This window comes from Oxyura jamaicensis, chromosome 2 (assembly GCF_011077185.1).
Source record: "Oxyura jamaicensis isolate SHBP4307 breed ruddy duck chromosome 2, BPBGC_Ojam_1.0, whole genome shotgun sequence".
Lineage (NCBI taxonomy): Eukaryota > Metazoa > Chordata > Aves > Anseriformes > Anatidae > Oxyura > Oxyura jamaicensis.
The window spans coordinates 72,942,982-72,966,956 of record NC_048894.1 but is presented as its reverse complement, the minus strand read 5'-3'; the positions used below and the strand labels follow the sequence as shown (position 1 = coordinate 72,966,956).

Genomic DNA, 23,975 nt, shown 5'->3' with positions numbered 1-23,975 from the left:
AATGCGCTTCTACACTGAAATACCGGCTTGGCTACATGATGCTGAATTTGCTGCATATCTGTTCACTGCATGTACCGCATTGTGTGTGACACTGAAAGCAGAACTGGAAATGCTAGCCTCAGGTCAAGTTATTTAATAAGCATTGAGGTTCATAATCTGTACAAGAACCGTGGTTGAAGAAAGTTCATCTGCATATTCTGATTGCTAATGAAGGCAACAAGAACCTCAACATGCTCATGATATCTTTGATGTCAAAGGAGTAAAAGTAAAAAAGAAATGCTTCACTATATGATTTGAGTAGAATTATTTAAATTGGAATTCATGTATGCAACATTATTAGTTTACATTTGAAGTTTAAAACTCATATTTTTATTTTAAAGAAGAGTTACAATTGCCTAAATTGAATAAACTTAATAGAACAGAATACTTTACACCCATGACACTGTGCTAATTTAACAAAAAATCACAGAATCACAGAATAGTCTAGGTTGGAAGAGACCTCCAAGATCACCGAGTCCAACCTCTGACCTAACCTAACTTCCACTAAACCGTATCCCTAAGCTCTACATCTAAACCTCTTTTAAAGACCTCCAGGGATGGTGACTCAACCACTTCCCTGGGCAGCCTATTCCAGTGACTAACAACCCTTTCCGTAAAGAAGTTCTTCCTAATATCCAACCTAAACCTCCCCTGGCGCAACTTTAGCCCATTCCCCCTCGTCCTGTCACCAGGCACGTGGGAGAATAGACCAACCCCCACCTCGCTACAGCCTCCTTTCAGGTACCTGTAGAGTGCAATAAGGTTGTGTAGGCTAATCTAGCTCTACTAAAATCCCCTGTGTAAAATCCTAGCTTTACTGAAAATAGGCCATATCATTGTGTCAGGTGTCATGCTCTTATTCCCCTTTTTTTCACCAAACGTTGCATTTCAAGCATTTGTTACTTTTGGAACCATGAACTGAAATTCTCTGATTCTGATGTATTTAAGATGAAGCTGGAGAAGAGACGTAGGGCTTTTAGGTTACGTATGGACACTCACAAGAAAAGCAACTTTTGTGATTTAACCATGAAGCATCCAATTTAAATTTATTATGGCTTCATCTCAGTGGGTTATCTTCCATCCAGCAGAGCCAGGAAATAGAAGCTGCATTTGTACCCCAGCACTTCAGTGGAAACCTGGAGCCTTTCTTAACCTGCTAATGGAGAAAGATGTAAGTGTGAAATATGACATGGCAGTACCAGCACTGAGTCAATGACAGCATTTAAGAGAAGGTGTTTATTAATGTTTGTAACTGTTCTGGAAAGATCTACCAAAACATACCTAGCTCTGAACTTAAATTGACCTGCATTAAACTAAGAAAGGTTAGTTACACATCAATATACGCATCAATTTCTGAGAGGTGCATGAATTTTTTGTACTTTAGAGAAATATGAAAAACCTGTACTCAAATATTTGAAAAGTAAACACAAGTTTTTCCACTGTTAAGAATGGCTGTGAGTTCCCAAACCAATATGTGCATTGGTATATTTGTATTTTGCTTGTCATACTTTGGAATAATTCCGAGTATTTTTATCAGATTTGTAAAGCAAACAGTTCCCCCCACCCAAGGCAACATTCAGTGTTTGCAGTCCTGAGTATGAGCTTGGCTATGAGCTATGAGCTAGATGGACAACTTGGATATTATTGGATATTATTGGAACAATTGGATATGAAGGTTAGGTTATTTTTCTGTAACTAAGAAATGTTAATGGTTTTATACAGTGAACAGTAACCAGTTTTTAGGCTTTATTGTGTATATTCTTTTTTTTTTTTTTTCTGCAAAATTCAAGAAAGCATTTCTATTCAGGTAGTTTATCATGTACTTATGTGCCTTCATAACTGACACTAGTGTGTCCTGTTTGTACAAACATGTTCTATGTAATGGTAACAAATTTTGTGTGAATTTTAATTCATCTGTAAGAATGCTGTAAGTTCTGTTTGCTGTGTACCTGTTGGAGGCTTTGGCTCCATATCTAAATTTCAACTCAGAAACTTCTTCCTTGTCAGAATGATCTCCTAAATATGTTGAAACTCAGGTTGTGCCTCAGCTGTGTATTAAAATATTCAGAAAGTCCCTGAGTTTGCAATCATTCTGGCATCACTGAGTCTCTCTTGTTTCTAGAAATTAAGTAGGAAAAATGCATTTCAGTCTTCCAGTTCACTCACTGTTTAGGAATAAGTGAAATCATTCAAAAAAAATCAAAGCAATTTTGCTGTGAAGAATAACATTCTTAAATGAATGTCATTACTGACTCTCAACTTGTTTTGCAGTAAGCATCAATCTTCAGGATAGAGCATCCCAGTGAAAAGGAGAAAGGGAGAACAGAGTGTGTTCCTTTTCTTTTCACTGGCAGGTTATTCAAAATAGAAATAGCAGCATTTGTTCAAGGCTGGTGAAGGGAAGCTAAATAGCTGGGCTAAGAAGACCTGAACTGTCAGGTAGACAGTATTTAAGTGCTGGAAATCTGGGCTGTAGTTTCAGTGTTAGAATGCATGAATCACAGCATGTCTCATTTTACAGAACAGCTGAGTATCAGAGGAGATCTGGAATACAACCACAGAACTGAAGTGATCAATAATGGCAATTAACAACAGGTGCTTTATGGCAGGTTGAAATGTTGCTTCATTTTCAGGAAGTGAAATGAAATTGATCTTCTTCTGTCTTTTACTTCACCTTGCCTAGTTTTGACTTTCTTGTAGATGGTTCACAGCAAGAGACAATTGTCTCTAAGCTAACTATTCCTCCTAATAATTTTATTTGTCCTATCATTTATTTTAGTGCTTCACCTGCTTTTATGGACTTTTTCTTCTTTTCTAGTCTCTTTGGTCTTCTTTATTCATCCAGAGATAGATGATGCTTCTCTTCTGTTCCCACACACAGTCTCATGGTTCAAATGTTTTGTGTTCACTGCTCATGCAATTAAATGGGCCCTTTTTGAATTTTATCCCTTATATGAAATCTCTACAAGAATGATCACATCAGGATTTTCCACCTGCTTCAGAACAAAATATAATAAAAGGAAAAAGATAGTGAATGGGACCAATTCATGCCATCAAGAAGCCAAGAGCAGTTAAGGAGGTGGTCTTTCCAACAGCCATAGTGCTTGCCATTCATGTCTCCTCGGCAATGAGGTGAAATTGGAAATTGCCTTTTCAGGAAAAAGGATGAAGGCTGCAAAAAGAGGGAAATGAGTCTGTTGTTGATACCACAATTTTATGTTGCTTGTTATGCTGTGAAGTGTATTTTATTTTATTTTATTTTATTTTATTTTATTTTATTTTATTTTATTTTATTTTTTTACGGGATAATCTCCTAGCGTGCCTCTAGTAATGTGGGTCTAATGGGGAGGCTGGAGCCAGGCAAGCAGCTGCTGGTTTTCACTGCAGCAGTTAAGAATTTTAACTGATAGAATTGCCTTCCTTTTGCAAACTGTAGTGAGTGGAGTCTTGAATATTGCTCTGAAATGTGTTGCATTTGGTGTCAGAATAGCTGTCCACCAGATACAGCTGCAATTTGCTTCAGAAATAGTTTCTCATTATCTTCGTTGTGGATTTCACGGCATGTCAATGGCAGCTGAGAGTCACAGATTACCAAGGTGAATTGCTGATATCCTCTGTGGACTCTGGTTTTGTTGATGGGAAATATTTTCACATTTGGGAGCACCATGGATCATTGTGAAAGATAGTCTCTTTTAAAAGACCTGCCCACCACATCATCTGTAATTGCAGGCGTATTTTCAGTTTTCTCTGCTTCTGCACAGTGAAGACATTTCTCCTCACTGTGTAAGAAGTTCACAAATTAGCTGGGCTGTGTGTGTATAACAAATAATAGTTTTTTTTTTTTTTTTTTTTTTCCTTCTGGTGTGGCTATATCGCTATATTTTTCTTAGAGCTCTTAAGTTAAAAAAAAAAAGGGAAAAAAAAAAAAAAAAGCTTGTGTATATATATACAGATTGTGTGTGTGTGTGTGTATATACACACGAGAACCACGGAGGGAGGAAAGGTGCATTGGTTTATCAAGGCAATATGATTTCTTAAATCTGATTTGCAAGCCTAAAATGCCGTTCAGTATATTTTAGCAGCTTATTTAAATTTTAGTCTAGTCTTTGTACAGAGGCATTAACTGTACATTGAATAACCTAAAACCCAATTACAGTAGTGTGGAAGTTTGGAGGATGTGGGTTTATCCCATTTCTAGGTACATTTTCTGTATTTCCTGCTTGTTTACACACTTACCCATACCTGGCTGCTGCTTACATTTTCAGGAGGTGGGGGTAGGGATGTGGCCTTTTTTTGACAAGAGGAAATTGAAGATGAAAAATAAATATGCAACAATTTTAGCTTAGCTATGTCAGTTAAAACTCTAATGAAAAACAGATGGAGAGGAGAATATATTTTTGAAAAGTTAATGGATTGTGCAAGTTTACATCTTTGCTGTTATTTTTGTTGAAAGCATATGTGATGTTCTAGACTGTGATATAGTTAATTTTCTTTATAGAAGCTTGTATGATGGTGCGGCTTGGGTTTTTGATGAAAATAGTGCTGGTAACACACTGCTTGTTTTGTGTTTTTGGTTGTTGCAGAGCAGAGCTCACACAGGGCTAAGGCCTTTTCAGCTCCTTGTGCTGCCCTGCCAGTGAGGAGGCTGGGGGTGCAACAGGAGCTAGGAGGGGACACAGCCAGGACAGCTTGCCCATGCTGGCCAGAGGGATGTCCCACACCTTGTGGTGTCATGTTCAGCAATAACAGCTGGGGGAAAAAAGGAGGAAGTGGGGGTACTGGAAGCAATGGCATTTGTCTTCCCAAGAAAGCATTACACATGATGAGCCCTGCTGTCCTGAACATGGCTGAACACCTGCATGCCGATTGGAAGTAGCAAATTAATTCCTGATTTTGCTTTTGTGTGTGACTTTTGCTTTACCTAGTGAACTCTCCTTATCTCATTCCAACAAATATGTCATATAAACTGAAGCACTGGCACTCTGCTGTATTTTGGAGTTCTTGCTGATGCAGAGAGGAGAATAAGTAGTGCAGTTTCACAGGGACTGTTAACAGGTCCCAGGCCATGTTGATCAGCAGTTTACAGCCCTAGGAATCAATAGGCTTCACTGTGGATTCCCAGTGGAAAGGCCAGCAAAGTTGTCCATCCTCAGGGCTAGAATAGAAAGCAAAACGCAAAGTAGTCCTAAAGAAACACTGCAATGACATGGATTTTGGTGCCAGCCAGCAGCTTCCCTAGGCTTTCAGATTAAACCCGCCACAAAGACCAGGTGGAGGTCTCCAGGGACCTTCAGCAGGCTGATGGTGCTGCTGCCTCAGCATTCCTGAAGCAGCTGCAGATCTATATAAGGAAAGAGCAACCCATAGATGCACAAGCTTACAGTGCAAGTATCACCTTCCAGATGGCTTTTCAGTTGTTGAGGAGGATGTGTTAGCATTTTTCTCTATGAAGAAGGTGTAACACTTTTTTTTTTTTTTTTTTTTTTATGAAATACCATTAAAAATCAAATAGTTTATTTCATCAGTGAAAGTCAGGGCAGTATTGTACTGTGGGAGAACTTTCTTGTGTCATATTTTCTAATAAAATTGATATCTATATTTTAGTCTTAATTCTTTTGCTTATAGTATCCTCTATGCGAATGGACATCTCTGCTTCCTACACAGAGGGGTTGTTTTGAATGTGCATAGCCACTTGCAGAGTGAATTGTGCATTTACAAAGATGAAGAATGGTCATTGAAATCTTATCAGTTAGGCGAAAAGGAAATGTAGATATTATAAAGGAAGTGGGCAGGTTGAAATAAAATTGAAAACATCCAGTTAGAAAGAGACTTGACTTGAAACTCCTGAAGGGGATTGGCATAGCAAGGAATAAGGAAAAGAAATCTCATATCATTCTAGGTTCAGTTTAATTCAAATTCTGTATTATTGAATGATCATTTGATTAAGTTACTCACCTGAATGTATCTGACTCTACTTAATTAGCTTCTTTATTGAAAGCATATATTGTTTTGTTATATACTTTTATGAGGATACAAAAAAGAAACCACCACCACCAACGACAAAAAACCTGACAAGCTTAACAGAAAAGTAGTTGCTTTCTTTCCTTTTAAACTTGAGTCTTCAAAGGCAGAAAAGGACTGGGTGCATGGCTCCACTTACCGGCACAGTTACCAGCCTGCTTTATTTGGTGAAAATCAAGGTAACTGGGTCTCCCCCTGGGACAGAAGGGAAGAGGCAAGTTGAAAAAACAGTAAGTGTGTTTCACTCCTTTACGTCTTACATAGCTTTAGTGTGGGATCACTTAAGTTGCTTTCTGCACTGTGAGTTGCTAATCAATAATATTTAAACTTGTCATTTTAGTTTATTGAGTCTTGACTAATAATCAATACCTCTTTTGATTTAGCTAATCAGGTTTACAAATTGTAACTTGAATAGTTATGGATTGGAATTTAAAAAGGGAATATTTCTTCATTTTCTTCTTAGAGGAGTATACATGTCTGTATGTGTATAATATAGGCAATAGGACTTCGGTCTTTCATCTGTCACTGCTGAAAGTGGTTTTGCAAACACTATTTTACCTAAAGAGTGTTACATTACCTAAAATTACAGGACCTTTTTGCAGTTACTAATATGTTATGGAATCCAAATAAATGGATAATATACTTTCTCGTTAAAAAAGTATTTTACACAAGATAGTAACAATGTGGAAAAGCAGTGATTCTTAGTATAGAAAAAAAATCATACTATATAGTGCAATCCCTGCAGCTACAGTGTTCTCTTTTTTTTTCTAAGATTCATATTCGAAAGAAAAAAAAAAAAAAGAAAAGAGAAGAAAAGAAAAGAAAAATGAATTGTTCACAAACTGCACTGCCCTTTTTTTGTTTGTTTGTTTTTGTTTGTTTGTTTGTTTTGAGTAAGGAGGCCAGATCTGTATTTTTTTCTAGAATATAATTATTTGTAATTTCTAAAAACTTAAAGTTTTTTATGTGTGTATGTGAAAATAGATTCAGTCTATGTAAATATATATAAAGAAAATATGTTTTGTAGTGTGCATCATGTACATTTGTTGGCTACTGAAAGCAGCCTTAGTAGAGAAAACAGTTGATGTTCATTTTATGTGTTGCAGTTTTAATGAGTACAATCAAAACAAGTAAACAAAACCCATGGTGTTAGATTTTAAAGATGGCACTTTTGTACTTGCTCAGGGAATGTCTTTGCTGATACACTGATACTGCTTTCTGACATAACTTATAATATGAAACATAAAAAGAATTAAGGTTGATAGACAAATATTCATCATTTTCAACATTTGCCCCATTTGTCCTTGAGCATGTTGCAGGTGCTTATTGCCATTCCTTTCTAGGTGATATGAATATTGATTTTCGATATAAAATTAAGGACAATTTTCTGCAGCATGCAGCTAAATAATCTGGTAATGAGAATTAATCAGGAGTTTGCTTTACTGTTATTTATAACCAGCAGTTTCAGCAGAGATATTTCACTACCATACTGAGATAAAAACACCAAGAATGACCAAATGTTTGGTTATCCCAAACAGCTTAATCCTGCAACAGCTAAAATATATTTACTAAACATAAGTGATGTCATGTTTGTCATGCTCTAGCACCCCGTTTGAAGTTTTTTTGAAATTCATTCTGTATTTTAAGCACATTACAAATGAAGCAGAAATAGTTGTTGAAAAATCTCCCAAAGAAAATGCCCATTACATTAACTATCTAGGTGTCCATGCAGCCTCCAGCATTGTGGATCAGGTATCATAGTTTTGGAGATGTTTCATTGCTGGATAAAGAAGAGTATTAGAGTTCTGTTACATAGATAATGTAACATATGCCTCTTGGGCATATATGGCAAAAATAGAGGTAGGATTTATAGAGAGGTTGTAAAACATTTTTTTTTGTTTGTTTTGTTCTCATGCAAAAATGTCAAGTTACAGGTAAAAACTATGTAAGGAACTTGAAAATCTGTGGTAGACAGCAGTTCAATACCTCTTTCAAGGTGATATAGTTCTCCAGGTATAATATTCCAGCCCTTTGACAATAACTCTAAATATGTCATTTGCACTTTTCATTAAAACAGTCCTGAATTTGAGCCAAGGTTAATGAAAAATAAAAATCCCAATGGAAATCCTTTCAGTTCCCTAGCAGTAATTTTTCTTTAACCTTAATTTTTACCACTACCCCATTATTCTCTTCTTTTACTATTTCTTTACTCTCAAAATTCAGGCATTCTCTTATATGTGTAATAATTTCTCATGCCACATTGTATCACATGAATCATTGAAATCTTAAGACTTTCTGTGTTTTGTTGTTGTTGTTGCTGTTTTTCAATGTACTTCAGAAAATGCTGTTTCTGGGCAATAGCCAATATTAACTTACTAGAAACATTACCCATACCTCCATTGATTTTTAGTGTAATCATGAAAGCCTACAGTCAAGTCTAAACCCATCCTAGTAAGCTAATCAGTGCTGGGGCCTGTTCTTGGGCCCCACTTCTTTTGGCAGGCAGCGGAGCAGGTGGCTATAACTGGGTGGGATGCGCTGCCTACTGCGCACGGGGGGGGAGAGCAGCCACGGAGTCAATGCAGATCTTTGCCAGGGACGGTTTCAACACCTCAGCTGCCAGTAACATTTCTTCATTTCTTTTCTTTATTTTTTATTTTTTTTCTACTGTTCTGTCCACCTGATCTCTTCTTATTTTTTTGGGAAGCTCTGATAATCATTGGTTATTCTTTCTTTTTTTCAATGTGTTTATCATTCAAGACAGTTATATATATATGTTTATTATGTATAATCCTGTAGTAACATTACTATTTCAATATAGGTTTGGATTTTCTTATTTTTATTTTTATTTTTTTAGGTGTTTTGTTCCATTCTGTTTGCCTTTGGTGTATATGCCCGTTTCCTACAGCAGTTTCTCAAGCCCCTGTGTTACACTATCCAGGCTCCTGGTATAAACAGCCTTCGAGTTATTTTTCTTGGCAATACCTTTTTCTTAGAGAGGTTTACTTCCAAGCTTTCCCTAACTGTACCAGTTACCTGTTTTCTTCTGTGAGTCCTTTCTTCCTTATTGCTGCCGATTAATCCATTTCTGTATCCTTGTCCATTACTTGTTTTCTGTTAGTCTTGTTTAATTGCCTTTCCTTTCTAATCTATTAGCACTAGGTAAAACTGGGGTTACAGCATTGATGGATAGGGGAAGAGTAACTGACAGCATCTACCTGGAATTTTTCAAAGCATTTGACACCATCCTCCATGATATCCTTGTCTTTAAAATGGAGAGCCGGGTTGATCACAAGGCTGATCAGAGGACTGGAGCACCTCTCCTGCAAAGACAGTCTGAGAGAGTTAGGATTGTTCAGCCTGCAGAAGGCACCAGAAAGACCTTAGAACAGCCTTCCACTACCTAAAGGGGGCCTACAGGAAAGGTGGGGAGGGACACTCTGTTAGGGAGCATAGTGATAGGACAAGGGGAAATGCCCTTAAAGTAAAAGAAAGTAGATTTAGATTAGACATTAGGAAGAAATTCTTCACTCAGAGGGTGGTGAGGCACTGTCACAGGTTGCCCAGAAAAGCTGTGGATGCTCCATCCCTGGAAGTGTTCAAGACCAGGCTAGATCGGGCTTTGAGCAACCTGGTCTCGTGGGAGGTGTCTGTGCCCATGGCAGGGGGTTGGAACAAGATGGTCTTTAAGGTCTCCTCCAACCCAAAAGATTCTGTGATTCTATGATTCTATTCATATCATTTAACTGTCTGATGATTTTTTATCCTTATTTCTTGATTTAATGTTCTTACTAGTCATAGTGGTCTCAATCTTAGGTGGAATCTGTGTGTCTGGAGAAATACGCTTCGTGATTTTTTTCTGTTCATTGACAGATTTTAGATATTTGTCTATAGATGATGTTTGAGTTCTTTGCTTATTATATTGAGTGCTTCATTTCTATTGTTTTTCTCCTATAGAGTACTAGAATTTCACAAAATATCATCTTTCATTTATTTTAGCTGCTGGCTTAGGTCAGTGTGTTGATCATTGATGTCTCAGCGTGTTGCTAGGAAATGTGGTGGACTTTTCTCTGTCAGTTTAAGAATCCACTTTCTTATGGGTCAGGAACTGGTTGTGTCATTTGTTTTAACTGAATATATGTACATAGTTACATATGCAAATGTATCAGGTAAAGGGAGATTGCTGTGTGAGGAGTGTTGAGAAGACTGACAGTTCAAGTCAGTTTTGAAGTTTAAAACTTATATTGAATTCATTCAATGATGACAGTCTTTGTGCCAATGGTTAGTTCTCGCATATTATTAATCATTAATATTGCACACACTAAATAATTAATCTTTAACAGGCATAATGTAAATTAGCTGTGAGTACAGAATACCACAGAGCTGATGCTGTGTAATTAGCAGAGATGGCTACAGTGATGTTAGTCAAGGTGAAATGGCCAGAAGGGTCTTGGAGAAGTCAGAATTTATGTCAACTTCTCATCAATCTTCTCATTCTTTTCTTTTTATGTCTGGTGTTTTATTGCTACTTTCCCCCTGTCCAAAAGACCTTAATTTATGCTGCTTATCGTGATTTTGATTTTGCCAGTCATTCTTTGTAAGTGTTTGGAAGGATGTCTTGCCTGTTTGCACTCTTAGGTGCTTACCTCATTCTTTGTTCTCTGTCTTGCAAATTATGTCGCTTGGCTGGCTCACATGCAACTACACTTAACTTTTATTTACCTTGTGGGTTACATTACTCAATTATACAAAATGGTTGTACATTTTATGATTGTGCTATCACAGTGTTATAAAATCTTAATATATCATTGGTGGTTGTGCCATTTCACTATGCTTATTCCACTTTAAAGCATTCATTTTAATTTTTCCCTTCTTAATTTATTTATAGTTTATAGGAATCACAGACCTCTGGTTTTTGTGTGTGTGTTTTTTTGTTTTGTTTTGTTTTGTTTTGTTTTAATATTTACGTGGTCCTAGTAGAGCACATGCCCTTCCACTGTCTGGATTTATTCTGTAGATTGTTCCACTGCTGCTTTTTAAACAAGACTTGCTTTTCCCAGAGCTGCTGTGAGTCTGAGAACGTCCGCCTTCTGAATGTGTGTACATATCCTGTGGGCTGATTTTTACAGTGTTATGGATATCATCCAAATTGTCCTGCATTAGATTCTTCTTTCTCCATCTTTTTGGGATGTTGCTTTATCTCTCTTCTTCTCAATTGTCAGCTCCCCATCTGAAATATTTATTGTAATCATTTAGACTTTCAGCTACAAGAGGGTTACTATTCCATTTGAAAAATTAATCATTAAAAATACTCAGGTTACAACTTGTAGTAGAAGAGGCTCAAGAATACAGTAGAATCTAACATTTGTAGGACAACTAAACATTTTGGCTTGTACTATACATGGCTTCTTGATTACTTAGTTTCATGATGATATATAAATAGTGTCAGATATAAAACCGTAAACCAGTTAATATTTCTAGCATGCAAGGGACACTTAAAACCTCTTAGTCCAAGTGCCAATTCTAGATTTTTTAAAGTTCACTTCAAGGAATAGTGTATGAGTGGTACCATGTAAAGTTTGTCATTTTATATAATTATATAGTCATTATATAATGCCAAAATCAGAGTCAGGCAGTTTTATTTGTATGATATAATGAAATTCTTTTGAATGTGACAACTATTCTCTATGAGTTTTTCTAAAAATGTCATTGAATTGAACTCAGGTACCACAGTGTCAGTTATATCTCTTCTACTACTGCTTTTATTTAAAAATGCGTAAAAGTAGTATTTTGGATATCATCTGCCAAACCCACTGTAATGCAATCATTTCTTATTATTCTTTTTCATGAATCAGAATACTCTTCTGTTACATAAGAGATTATAATTGAAACTTAACAGTATTTCATGTATATTTGTGTAGCGGACTTTATACTGCGATAAAGTGGGTCATTTACAGACAGATCTCACCCACAAAGAGCTTGAATTATATCAAGATTTTCTTTTGTGTGTGTGTTTGCTTAACTATGCATAGTGTTCATCAGCCTGTGCACAAATGGTAAGTGGATCATTTAAGCATCTAACAGCCCTGTCCCTATTAAAACTCAGAATACAATTTTTTACTGTTGGGTCATTAAACAGTTTTGAGACTTACATTAAATCAAACAGTGGAGAAGACACATAGTACAGTCACTCAGACTCCAAGTGATAAAAAAAGAATTTAGTATCAAACTATGGGCTTGAGAGTGGGTGTTAACCAGTTGCTGAACACTGGAAGATTGAGCAAAAAAATGTGTATTCTCCAAAAAAAAAAGATATATGTAGATTTTCACAAGTTTTGAGAAGAGTGAACAGCTGTTGGAGCATTGCTTAAAATGTTTGAGAGAATGAGTGGGGATGAATTTTCTGAGTTGTGATCACATAAACCCTACACTGTCAGCTAGCTCTGCAAGATGTTGTTCATGACCTTGCAAGTATGCACCTGGCTGGGAAAGAAAATTAACATGGTTTCAGGAAGAAATGACATTTGAAGTTCTATGAGGGACTTCAGCCAGCATGAAGTAGAGGTCTCTGGTGGAGTCACAGTCCCTGAGGGTGTTTAAAGAAGGGTTGGATGTGTTGCTTAGGGATATGGTTTAGTGGGTGACATTGGTAGTAGGATGATGGTTGGACCAGATGATCTTGGAGGTTTTTTCCAATTTTTATGTTTCTATGATTCCTAAAGTTTTGAGATAAAGATGTCATATCCAGAGCACTCGGGGTTTTCTTTGGAAACATTTAAATTGTTATTTAAAACAGTACTGATTTTAAAGAAGTACTGGAATGTGTTTCCCAGGTGTTTTCTTAGACACTGGCAACAATGAATCACACTGAAAAGCAACAGGGAATTTTAGAGGAAGGCTATTGATCTGTCTTTGCTGATGCATTATTCAGAATGTTTCTATGAAATAGTGAAGGAGTGAATCTTATCCGAAGAACAACTCGTAATAAGATATTTGCCCAGCTGACACAATGTGCTTGATCACCAGTGTTATTTGAGAGTAAAGAAGAAGGTTGTATAAATACTTAAATGTTTAGCAAGAAATTTTCTTTCAATGCAAGGGAGTACTGAAAGGTATAAGGCCTCAACACAGGAAAAAAGAAAATAGCTGTAAGTTAGACCCTGTTTAATTCTTGTTCCAAAAATGAAAAATCAAAACATACAAAACATAGATTTTTTTTTTTTTTTTTTATGTTCTTCCCAGTTTATATGTGAAATTACTACAGGTTTGGAAAAGAACATTCTGAGGAATTCGAGTCCCCAGTCATATTTTGAAGAAGTTGATTAAAGATAATTTTAATGGACTCTCTCAGGGATTTGAATTTCTATCTGGAACAGAGTAATTTGTATTAATAAAATATTCTGTTCTCTTGGGATTGATGCTTACTCTGTTTCACATATGTTCAGTCTATGTCTGGCACTGTACATGCACACTTGTGAAGTGCAGCAGCTTTTGTGTTTTTGTAAAAAAGTGAAAGTTAGCAGTGACTGTGAAAGCTGAAGCATAGTTTTTACTAGACCTATACTGACTTTCAGCAAGGATGTTACAATTTCTGGAAGAGATCTGATGAAGAAATTAAATTGTCATATGCATATTCAGTAAAGCAACTAAATTCTGTTACTAATTTTTCTGTGCCAGAAGAGATGCTGTGGACTTTGTCCCTTTTTTGCTTTGCACAATCGTGGTGCTTAGGGACACGGTATGGTTTAGTGGGTGACATTGGTAGTAGGGTGATTGTTGGACCTAATGATCTTGGAGGTCTTTTCCAACCTGAATGATCCCCTCCACTCCTCTTGTTAAAGAAAAAAAAAAAAAAAAAAAAAAAAAAAAAGTAATGCCATTAAAATTGTTATATACACACTTCATAGTTTCCACCCTTTTCCCCAGTGTTATGCTCACCTTTCCATTGCTCTTTTGGGTCCTCACGTCTGGGGTTTCGTTCTCTTTCTCAATCTTCACTGATTTACAGGTATCTTACATCCTTAGTTACTATATCTGGTCGTTTTTATTGCATGTTAGATACTATGTCTTAGTTTTCTTTGTTATCTGTAAACACAGTTTTGTCCAGCTCTTCTTTTCTTTAGCTGAATACTGGGTAGTTGTTTAAAACCATGGGATCCCCACAGCTGACCTCATGCCCTGTCTTCTATAATCCCATCATTTTACCCTTCACACCCCATCTATGTCTCCAGTATTCAACACCTTTTCTATTGTACCAGCTCCAAAAGGGACTCGTCGCTAACCAGAGCCAAGCCAGGGAGTGACGCTGGGTGGGCTTCTGGAAGGGAAAAGGGGAAAATAAAACAAAACTGCAGCTGGGAGAGAGGAGTGAGATCCATCCCTGCAGCCCCAAAGATCAATGCAAAAGGAGGGCAGGAGGTGCTCCATACACGGAGCAGAAGTTCCCCTGTGGCCTATGGAGAGGCCCGGGGTGGAGCTGGCTGTCCCCCGGCAGCCCATGGGTCCCATGGTGGAGCAGATCTCCACGCTGCAGCCCGTGGAGGAGCCCCCGGTGGAGCAGGGGCAGAGAGTGACTGTGAAGGAATGGAGACGAAGCGTTAGGGACTGACCACAGCCCCCATTCCCCTTTCCCCTGTGCTGCTCTGGGGGAGGATGTGGAAGAAGGTGGATGGGAGGAAGTTTTTTGTTTGTTTGTTTGTTTTTGCTTTTAGTTTGTTTGTATGTCACTGCTCTAGCTTGTTAGCCATATATAATAAATTGTATTAATCTTCCTATGCTGAGTCTGTTTTGCCTGTGATGATAATTGCTGAGTGATCTCCCTGTCCTTATCTCAACCCTTGAGCCCTTTTCATTGTATAGTTTCTCCCCCTTTTGCTTTGAGGAGGTGGAATGAGAGATCAGTTGTGGTGGAGCTCAGCTGCCCAGCTGGGTAAAACCACCACAGGTTGTGAGACATACAATTGAGGGATTTTTTTCTCTTGAAAGGCTGGTAAGTTTTTTTGCAGAAAAACAAAACAACAACAACAACAACAAAATAATTAGACTGTATCCTGTACCTTCTGTTTCAGTTACTTTCTGAATAATATTAAACAATCATGGAACATGAGTCCTCTGTAATTAAGATGTCTTCTCCCAGGTTAGGTATACCCTGTAAGATGAAGAACTCCAGGAACAGAAATATGTTGTATAACTTTAAAGCAAATGAAGAGACAGTACTTACAAAGTCTGTGATGGTCCTCTCAAGCCATTTTGTGTATTTTCTTGAACTCTGATTTATTAAAGTTAATCATGCTGTGTGCCATAGTCTCTAAGGAACAAATGCAGATCACCCTAAAGTTGGAGGGCTGAGGATATTATTAATTTGAGCGATTAAGGGAGAATCAACCTGGAAAAACAGGTTCGATGTGCTGGTAGCCCATGTTTTCTAATGAAGTTCTTTCATTCAGGAATTTCACTGCCATTTCTGAATCTACTCTGGGCCATCTGGTAGCATTCCATATTCCAGCCTCTGAAGAGGACAGATTATCTTCTAATGATTTTATTTCACTATTCTTAACATGTTCAGGCCTGATCTTAACTGATGTATGCCACTGAGAGGTTTTAGCTTCCTGTACATAAATCTAGATTGAAGTCATCACAGTTTAGCTGAGTGGGATTTAGCAGCCTAATGTCATGTTAGATGGCCTGTGATATTTGCTTAGTTCCAGAAGGCTGTTCAGAAGGCCTACCATAGGATGTTGTTTTATATCTGAATATCCCATTTGGATGTCATTAGATTCTTATATTTGCCTAATCTTACCCATAAACTTCTTGGCTTTGAATATCAATTTAGAAGAAAGTGGTGGCTGACCATTGATGTCCATTTGCTCTTTTAAACAAAACTCTAATCTCACATGTACTGACAGCTTTTCTTTATTATGTCACTTATCAGAATTTATCATCCATGTAGGACTTATTTTTTATGCTGTTGAACTGAACACTTGCAAGCCCAGAAGGAAGTTGAGCTTCTCACAAATCACAACCAGCCTAATACCAGATGGTTACAAATCACACCCAGCAGCAAAGTTGGATATTGGATTGCCAATAAATAGTATATAAAACTATGAAAAACTCATGGGCAAATATGGGATCTTAAGAAAATAGGCCAACAGTAATAAAGAAGAAAAGACAATGCCTTAATGTTGCATTTTTTGTCTCACTAAACTTGACTTCAGTGGTTGAGAGGAAACACGGGCTGAAACCAGAAGTAGAAAAAGTAACAGAATGAATTAATAATGAACAGCAATTGAGGATTAGTATGGAAATACCAACAGACTAGTACACATCTCAGTATATCATCAGTACCTTAATGTCAGTAAGAAACACTTCAGGATCATTACACAAAGAACAACACTGTCATTCTTACTTGAAGTATAACTCATAAATCTATCAATGTCATTTTCATAGCCAAAGAACAATTATTCCAATTAGATGATTGAAGCTAATCTATCCTCTTTCTCTGTGACTGCAGGAGAACTGTTAAAAGCTAAGGCAGTGAAAGTGACCCAGAATAAGTTAGCAAATGTTTCTAACTACCTGGTTGCCCAGAGAAGCTGTGAATGCCCTATCCCTGGAAGTGTTCAAGGCCAGGCTGGATGAGGCTTTGGGCAACCTGGTCTGGTGGGAGATGTCCTTGCCCATGGCAGGGGGTTTGGAACTGGATGGGGTTTAATATGCCTTCCAACCCAAACCGTTCCATGAATGATAGTAGGATTGTATGTGAAATGAGAATTTAACAATCAAGAAAATTCCTAATTCTGAAGAAAGGTATGTGAAAACAGGACAAATAGGACCGTGATATTTATAATGCTTTTAAGAACTAAACTCAACACAAATGATTCTGTTCTGTTCTATGGAAGAGAGTTACGTGTTTGTGTGCAAAACATATTCAAAATATCTTGTCAGATGTTAGTGAAGAATCAGTAGCATAGTTCTGGGACAGCTGACATTTCATTTGTAATTGGCTTACACTGTGCAACATTTGTAGTCCTTTTTTTTGTTGTTTTAAGTAAAATCTAGCTGTTGCTGTTTGTAGTTCCTCTGGGGTGACTAGAGATCTCAGTTGTTTTCCAGTTATATTAGAGAGAGGCAAATGGGGAGCAGTAAAAATGATATAATTGTGGAGACATTTCTGCAACTCCTACTATTACCTTGACCCAAACAGTTGTTCAAGGACTTCAGGGTGTATTTGAAGACTTTTCTGTCATAAACAGGAAGGTTTCTTGACTTGTGAGATGATGTGGTGTTGTGAGGTAAAAGAAAGCAACGGATATGGAACAGAGGGCTAGTTTGCTTGTGGTTTTTATGTTTGTTAGCATGAACGATTCACAAGTAGTTTATATTGAACAGTAACTTTTAAGAAAGCTAACAAAGCTGCTCTGTAAATGAGGCTAAAACACAACTATATTTTGCTGGCAGAATTCACACTACAGTAAGTGATGCTCTTTCTCACATATTTTTTTTAACTTCCATATGCAGCATACCCTTCCATAGACCCTTGCGCTGTCATAGATTGAGACAGACCAAAGCTGATCAAGTAAAAAGATAGGATCAAATAGATAAGTTTTTTTTGTTGTTGTTGTTTGTTTGTTTGTTTTGTTTTGTTTTGTTTTTCACAGTGCACCTAAATTTTGTTTCTATTTTTATATTAATCCATGTATCTGTCATTCTGTCATTAGATATTCTAATGCATACAGGGTCTTACGGGAACAAAGACAAAAATATTTCTTAGTGGTCTGATATCTGTATTTAACTTTTCAATGATTGACTGTTATTCACATTTATTAGGATCATTATCTGCCAGATTTGTTAGGTGGTGATAGCTGAAAAGAGTCAAAATATTTAATGAGTTTATATCAGTGTATTGCATATTTGAGAAAGGCTGGTAGTTAATGTATATAAATGAAGAAATAGAGAAGTATTATGTAAAACAGATTTAGTTCTTTATATACATAAGATCAGAAATATATTTGTGTTATATACTTATTTTTCATGTGTTCTGAATGGATTCTTTCCCAATCAATACTTATTTCTTAGCAGTAATACTTATTGTCTATAATAAGTAATACTTATTTCTCTATAGGACTAACTCATCACTCTTTTAAAACTAAAATATTTTTAGATTAGCTCATTTTCCTAATTTTATCATAAGGTGTGAAATCATTAATTACTCCCATACTAGGTACAAGCCTTGAAAATATAATTGCTATAAATTTTATTATTCCATTATTCTACCAGAATTCCAGCTTTGAACAGCTGCCTAAAAATAAAAATCCACGCATGAAGTGCTGACTTCATAAATTTGCCAGGGTGACCATCTTAATCTCTTCACATTCCATTGCAAAGGACAGTCCAATGCTGTTGTCTGTTTATTTAAGTATCATGCAAAGAAAAACATTATTAGCTGAGCATATTCAAATTGTTGTTCCATTTCAGTGAAAGTTGCTGAATCATCAGACTTCTGGTATTTTCAGTGCAGAGTGGCAAGACTGTTTGACAGAACACATTTCTAACCTCAGCTACTCATCAACTTGTAAGTAGATTCTCATATTTTCATAATTTTCATCACCTCCAATTAAGTGTTTGGGCTGCTTTAGGCGAATAACAATTGATAAAATTGCTTCACCTCTGTTTTCCCTTTCTCTTATATAAAAGCATTTTTTTTTTTTTTAATGTCTGGTGCTCCTTTAAAGGTTGTAACACATTTAAGACAGCATTTACAAGTGCTTTAGAAGTATTATTATTATTATTATTATTATTTAATATACCTGCTCAGCATTTATCAGAGTGCTGTTCAGTCACCTGTATTACTCCTGCAATATAAAACATAAGTAGGAATAAGAATATGATGGATCATCTGTAACAAACACATTGCTCCATCAGTCTGATAGCGTTAGTTCAGAATGGTATCTAGCAATCAGTTACTAGAGTTGGTGACTCCCATTAAATGGTACCTGAACAGTTAGGTTCTATTATTATCCACCTCCTTGAGTTTCAGATTATTTTTATTTTATTTTACATACTTTGTTCTTCCCATTGGTATTGTAGTACTTTCTGTACTAAGAAGTTATACCATTTGAGGGTGCACTTCTGTGTCATCCAAAAGGTTAGTATAATGGTTATGTCTGTCCTGTCTTCAAACATATGCATGAAGGCAACATACTCAGTCATACACTGGCTAATAACCTGAGAAAGTTAACATAAATCACAAGTGTATTTTGTTGGAACTACACCTGGATTAACTGCAGTGTGCACTGTGTCAGGTATGTACTACTGAGTTACAGAAGAAGGATATTTTAAATGTGGGGATGATGAAAGCAGTTTTCAAAGTCATTGAATGTCATGAGTTTTTTCAACACACTTAACTGTTGAATAATTTTGCTTTGCTTCTGTATTTTCTTTTATCATATTAACATAAAAGAGAAAAAAGCTCTTATGGGGAACAAAGCCAGGTTTTTATCTGGTGTCGTAAAAAAGTAAGAGTATGATTGATGTTGGTGAGACAGAACTAAAGACATTGCTGCTTGAGTAGTGTGACACTGTGCCTGATATCATTGAACAGGTGAAAGTGTAATGTGGAAAGGTGGAATAAAGGCACACATTTGTAAAGAACTCATCAGATGACACAAAAATTCATGATCTTTTTAAGGGCTATTACAATGCTTTACATTTTCAAAGCCTTTGAAGAGTTTTAGTTGTGCAGCTTGCTTTCATGTCAGTAGGAGACATACTTTGCTGTGATAAGATTTGGCTGATTTTACCTCACATATTTTGTTACTGAGCAAATCAGACCTTGATCACTTTTATTATGGCATGCTATGAATTTTAAAAGTATGTTTAAACAAATATTAGATTAAGTAATGAAGCAAATTATAAGTGTAAATTTTCATTTTGTCTCATCAGTTTCATTTTTACTTATGGTCTTAACGGTTTTAATCATTAATCTAATCTTAATCTAATAGTTTATGGTCTTAATCCCCTGAACATTCAAGAACAGTTTTTTCAATATTTCATTGACATTACCATTTTATCATTTCATATTTCCTTCTTTTACTTAGAAGGAAGGAAAAAAAAAAATGGTTTCAGGACCTTGGATTACTAGTTATGAAGGGAACAAATCCCTTTTTTATGTGTTGATGTTTTTTATTGATATTATTAGTTTTAGGATTTAATTCTATGGACCCAGTACTGACCAGTGAACTGATAGTGGGATTCACATGCTCAGTAAATACCCATCATCTATGCTTTTTGGAAAGAAAAAATAAAATGTATCTCTCACAAATATTTGCTATTTTAGTGAAAGCACTCTCACATTTTAACTAAAGGATTATACAGAGAAAAATTAGCGTTTTATAGTAAAGTGTGAGAGAATAAACCGTCAGCTATACTACAGCAGAACTTCAAGCTCCAGAGTTAAAAGGAAAAACAGCTTTTAGCCATCATTCAGTCATTTGATTTGAAAGCAAACTGGGCCATGGAAGAAAAAAAAGAAAAAAAAAAAAGACATGTTTCTGTTGTTAGTTTCTAATACCATCAGCAGAGTTATTATGGTGTTAAGGAATGTTATATCACCTTTCCTTGAAGAACCTCTACTGAACAGGAAGGATGAGTTGGTCCAGACACAACTACGTTGGCTTTATGGTATAGGAAGATCTCCCCATGGCAGGGACTAGTCAAATTCTGATGCAGGACAATTTTAAGATTTCCTAAGATGTGAACTGGGGTGTAACCAGGCAGCTCTGCAGCATCCTGAAGAAATGTAGAGTCTAAAACACGAGATGCATTAATAAAATGCATGTATGAATTGTGAATAAGGTGGAAGCACTTGTTGTAACATGTATTTTCAATTAAATTTATATTTCAGGAGCATAACAGAGAGCAAGATTAGAAACTGGCACCTTGTTGTATGTGAAAACAAACGTAATGAAGAGGCATGTGTCTAGAAATGAATATGTATCCTAAGTTCTAAGACTTAATTGACTAAATTAGGATTAAAGATTAGGAAAGCATAAATATCCATAATCTAAATGTAACAATGATAGAAGACAATTAATTCCTACCAGGACTGGAAAACCAGATAGCTTTAAAATGATGCAGAAATGTTCTGTTCTGTTACTTTCTGATGCTACACTACAAGGCACATTCCAAACCTGCTAAGTTTATTTTACAAAGCATATTCAGCAAATGAGTTTATAGAGAAAAGTAGCTAGTAAAAATGTATTTCAACTTTGAAGAAATATACCTAGTTAACCTCTTTTTCAGTCTGTTAAAAAAAAAATTACATAATCTCAGCAGAACAGAGTTTCTGGTCAGCATTTGGAGCACTGCTCTGCTTTTTAATATTGTAGTTTTTGGAGGAGTGGTAGATAATATTTATTATGCTTGCAGTCTATAAAGCTTTCCAACTCTCCTAAGAATCATACTGAGAAATAATTAAGTACAATTTTGCATTTTGTCCCATAACAAGTATAACTTGTACAGTACAGCACTAACTTGTACAATTTATAAATCTATAGAAGAAAAACAAAACAAAACAAAACAAAACAAAAAAAACAAAAAAAAACCTACAGTGAAACTGAAATTATTTCACCATTTGTACATGACTAAAAAAATAATTTCTGTATGCACTTGAAGTTATCTGTCCTAAGTTGCACCATCCAAGTGCAGCAGATTAGTTTGACCACTCAGGATGAGCCATTTGTTTTAAAGTTTGGCTTGCCTTTTTTTTTTTTTTTTTTTTTTTCCCCCTTCATTTTTTTTTTTCTTGTTTCTTAATTAAAACAAAAAACAAAAAAAAAAAAAACCTTTGTGTTTAGGAAGAAACTTCAATGTTTTGAGCTTTCCATCTTGAAATCCAATATGCAAGTTCTTTGAATGGTAAATTACCATTCAAAACCATTACCATAAAATATACTTTCACTGTTGGTAAATCATTCATTTTTCCTTCAGAATTAATTGTAAATTTAGAATTAAACAGCTTGATTCAGGGTGTACAATTTTAAGTAGTTGTATAAGGAAAGGAATTTGAGGTAGACATGCCCTGAGAAGTGGAGAAACTTTTGGTTACAACATGGAGACAAGCTGTGTGGGTGATTAATATTCAGGGAGGCCAATGAAAATTTAATTCAACTAAATCAGGTAACAGCATCTCATTTTCTTTTACAGTCTGTATATAAATACTATTTTCATCTCTCTGGTAGTTCATATCAGCTAATTCCTGCACAACTACAGTTGCTGACAGTGGGAAAACATTGTCTTTGCTCTTGTAAGTACTCTTTGAAGCCTACAGAGCAGCATTGGCACAGACTGTTAGTAATAATTGAAATTACTTTTCTGAAAGTAACTTATCTCATCCTAACACACCTTATATTTTTGTCTGCTGTAATTTGCTTTCTTATAGCCCTTTCTGGAAAAAAGAAAGCTACAGTGAATCAGTGTAGAGTGCAGGACTCATTAAAAGCTGTTTCAACACTATGCAGAGGATGTGCTGGGAAATACACACAGAATGAATATTAATTTGTAATTTGTGCTGGGAGTGGGAGAATGATCCATTTCTGAAGAATTCTGGCTTTGATTATTTAACATATTCCTTCTGTTTTTACTGACAAAAAAATAAATATGTAGAATTGTGTATTCCTACAGGATTGTGAAAAGACCTTTATATTTTAAAACAGTTGTTAGAAATGGATTAGCAGGAATCTGTGTGCTTACTAGAGGATGATAACTGTAGATTCTTTTCAGTATGAGCAGCAGGCACATTTCTGTAGTCTTACTTATTTATTTTGTTTGAAAATAAAATTTGAATGCTTCTGCCAGAATGCATATTCAAGAGAAGATTTTTATTTATTTATTTATTTATTTTAAATAAATTTCTGGCAAGCATGTGTGAAATCTGCTTAAAACAAGTCATTCCTTCTTGTTTGCCATGGAAGCCCATACAAAGACTGAGTGAATTTCAATAATCAGAGAAATTACAGCAGCTAGAAAGTTAGAGCAAAAAAGTAGGTGGATAGTAAAAATGTGTTAATCTATGAGGGTTTTTTGTTTGAAGTTTCTAAGGAATATCAGTCTCTTTTGCTTCCACTTCCTTCTTAATAAATTAAGAAGCAATTTTGGGGGGGAAACTCACAGAAAGATGAGCTTCATTTTGTTACTGCTGAGAATAAGTCGGCATATTTTTATTATGGTCTTGCTCACTCTGACCAAGTGAATCTTTGTGTTCAATGCAGAATTTAGCAGAATCTCAAACAGAAGGGGGCTGAGATTTTCCCCTCCTGGCACAAGGTGCAGCTGCTGCTCTAGGGCTGAGTCTCTTGAGACATGAACATAATTCAGCTTTGAAGGGTGGGACTGAGCCACATTACTCTCATTTTAGTTGACTGCTCAAATCTTTGACTTATTATTGAATGGGGTACCTTTTTCATTACCACCACTTCTTAAAATGCTTAACTGCTGGCTTCTATTTTTTTTTTCTTTTTTTTTTTTTCTTTTTTGTGTAGCTTGGTGTGATGGATGTGCTAAGTCAATTGACTTAACTGTGCTTTAATCGTGTTTTAATATTTTCCAACTTTTTTTTTTTTTTTTTTTTTGCCAGAATTGAGCAGAATTCTGTACCTTCTTGCAGTGTTTTTGCTTCTAAAAGAGCATATAGCACAAGGAATCATTGTAAAATGATGTAACTTTCTAAGCTTTCCACACTGTTTTCACATAAGATTAAGTACACATAGGACAGAGTAATAGGAGATCACTGAGTACTTGAAGATTTTGTTCATTATTATGTGCAGACTTTATAATTAACTCATTATTTAAAAACAATGAAGCATCCCTTGATGGACTCCTGAACAGTACCTATTTAGGATAATTGCTGAAAATAATTT

The 23,975-nt window shown here is 35.9% G+C and overlaps 1 protein-coding gene across 9 annotated transcripts in view; it reads left to right on the top strand.

The window, feature by feature from the left end:
* Nucleotides 1-23,975, top strand: part of CDH18 (cadherin 18) — a 551,977-nt gene that overhangs the window by 92,721 nt on the left and 435,281 nt on the right. For all 9 annotated transcript variants that reach the window (XM_035318020.1, XM_035318019.1, XM_035318016.1 and 6 more), the window contains exon 2: nt 18,535-18,631. The gene's annotated coding sequence lies outside the window, so the exon portion shown is untranslated. The remainder of the gene's footprint in view (nt 1-18,534; nt 18,632-23,975) is intronic.